Source organism: Gavialis gangeticus, unplaced genomic scaffold, assembly GCF_001723915.1.
Source record: "Gavialis gangeticus isolate Ggan-Ray unplaced genomic scaffold, GavGan_comp1, whole genome shotgun sequence".
In the NCBI taxonomy this organism is placed as follows: domain Eukaryota; kingdom Metazoa; phylum Chordata; order Crocodylia; family Gavialidae; genus Gavialis; species Gavialis gangeticus.
The window spans coordinates 190449917-190452271 of record NW_017728992.1 but is presented as its reverse complement, the minus strand read 5'-3'; the positions used below and the strand labels follow the sequence as shown (position 1 = coordinate 190452271).

Here is a 2355-nt window from a genome sequence, read left to right as displayed (position 1 = left end):
ACAATCTTTGAATTGTTCTCCGGCTGGCAAAGGGCGTGTGCACCCAGAAACTTGCAAAGACAGATGTTTTTTTGCTACTATTCTGTTGGTCTGATAAAAGATATTGCCTCTGACCCAAGAGCTTTGTTTATCTCTCTTTCTCAGACTAACACGGCTATAACCTAGATTCCCTTCATGGAGCTGTGCACTCCTCCTCCTGGGTTAGCACAGTTGTCACTCATGGAGCTGTGCCGTGTATCATTTCTTAACAAACACAGGCTATATTAATCAACTTCTCTCTTTCAGTAGTAAAGGTTGCCCCAGACTCGAGCATTATGAACAGGTTTGCTCCAAATAAACCTGCTGTTTCCCAGCCAGTGAGATCTACGTGAGCAATTTGAAATCATTGGGGTTTTGCTGTGGCGTGAGGAGCTATTTACAAGGGTTCAGTTGCAGAATAGTGGCCATATATCTTTCATTACCGTGTCAGTAATGTACTTGCTGGAGGTTTTTAGGTTGTTTTCTTTATACATGTACATAGTAGTGATGCTTTACTACTTTTTGATTACTTAAGTAAGGAGGAAAGCATGATTCATTTTATGCCATAAATGTGCTTATGAATAGAGAGATATTTGAAGCACAGTAGAAATGTATTAATCTGTATGCTAGTCAGTAAGTTACAAGGTACTTTACTTTTTTTCTTGCCTTTCATTTTCCACTAACACTACATTTATTGCATTGTCTTTTCTTTGCAAACACACAGACTAGAATTTTTTTTTTTTTGGCTTAATGTAAGCTTAGATTCTCGGGTTCAGCCTCCTTAGATTCAGCCTTCAAGAGCTGTCGTCCTAGGTATGGGCTTGCCTTAATCTGGTTCTGCTTCAGTTTATGAATTGCTCTCCTGTCTGCCTTTGGTACTGATAACTTTTCCCCAGAAGCAGAAGCAACCAACAAGATTTTTGACAGTTGTTGCCCATTGGTTCTTCATCATAAAGAATAGGCTGGAAAGCTTAAGCAGCTACAGAGGTATTCTATAGTTTTGCAGGCTGAAGAGGACACACCACAGTAGTTCACATTCAGGGGTGTATTGTAGTAAATCTGTTAGAATATTTCCTTTAATAAAAGTAAAGTCTGGATGATTTGAGGTAGTCTTAAGTCCCTGGCAGATGTTAAAATAATGGTGCCATTGGAATTGAAGAAATTTTTATGCCACACCCCAAACTTTGTACCTCCTGCCATTCCTGATGTGCATGGCAGAAAGCGGGATGTTTGGGATGAAGCATAAAATGTCTTCAATCCTAATTACACAGCTGCTGAGCTGCTCCCAGCCTGATCCTGTAGACAGGGTGGCTCCGTCACAGTCTTATGGCTTCCCTCAGCCCCCTCCCCCCAGGTTTGGGACATGGGGCTGTCGGAGCCAAATCCAGCAATCAGCCAATTGTTGGACTCAACCCTGAAAGCTCCAGGTTGGTTTGAGACACAGGACTATTGGGGCCAGGTCTGACAGTCAGCTAATTGTTGGCCTGGCCCTGGGACAGCCTAGCTGAGATCGTGGGACTGAGGAGGTGTCCTGGGACATCTAAAAGCACATGTTCAGTCTGGCTTCCTGCAACCTGGCATTTTTAAGAGCCTTGCTCTGCAGTCCCCAAAGGGGAAGGCTGCTGTGCTTCCCCCCCCACCAAGGAACCTTACAACCAGATCTCCCACTAGCCAGTTCTTGCCATCGGGACCAGGGATGTCTGAACTGTGAACCAGCTGCAGGAGAAAGGCATGCTGATTCTGCCACAGCTCTGCTGTGTTTGGCTCCAGTGTATCCTCTGCGAACTAAGGTGTGCAGGGCAGTTTCACCTGTGGCAGCAATAGTCCGCAGGCAACAGCTGCTTCCACCAGGTAGGATGACCTCGTACGCCTCTTTTCAGGAGGCATGCTTCCCATCTTTGTCAGGGCTCAACGAGGAAGTTGCAGCAGAATAGACATGCCTGCCTGCCTTACGTAACGTACTATGGCGCACCTTTCTCCTGCAACTGCTTTTCAGTTTGCCTCTGACATGTCTGCAAAGGGCAGTTTCATTACATGGCACTGGTGTTGACAGCAGGGCTGGCATCGCAGCACTCTCGGCAGGTTCGTGCGGCACCCCAGCTGTGAACGGCTGGTTTAAGGGGTCCCTGTTGAAAGAGTGCTTGTTAAGGACACGTTGTCAAGGCAAGTAGCAGTTTAGGTATGTTAAAGAAGTGCACTGAAATAATTCATGGTTATACTGCTTCTTTGTAGTAATATAAAGCAAACGTGTGCATTTCCTGGGATGGACTTTTCCAAGGGGGCCTCACTGGTGTATTTCTAGGTGTGAACCATCTGAGTGGGTGGGTGGGCCAGGTT

At 45.7% G+C, this 2355-nt stretch overlaps 1 protein-coding gene and 1 long non-coding RNA gene across 4 annotated transcripts in view; both read left to right on the top strand.

Moving 5' to 3' along the window:
• Nucleotides 1-2349, top strand: part of LOC109305201 — a 13250-nt gene extending 10901 nt beyond the window's left edge. Inside the window, exon 3 of the long non-coding RNA XR_002099590.1 lies at nucleotides 2337-2349. This is a non-coding gene — a long non-coding RNA (uncharacterized LOC109305201). The remainder of the gene's footprint in view (nucleotides 1-2336) is intronic.
• ASAP1 (ArfGAP with SH3 domain, ankyrin repeat and PH domain 1) overlaps nucleotides 1-2355 on the top strand; it is a 368280-nt gene that overhangs the window by 147441 nt on the left and 218484 nt on the right. The window lies entirely within an intron of this gene.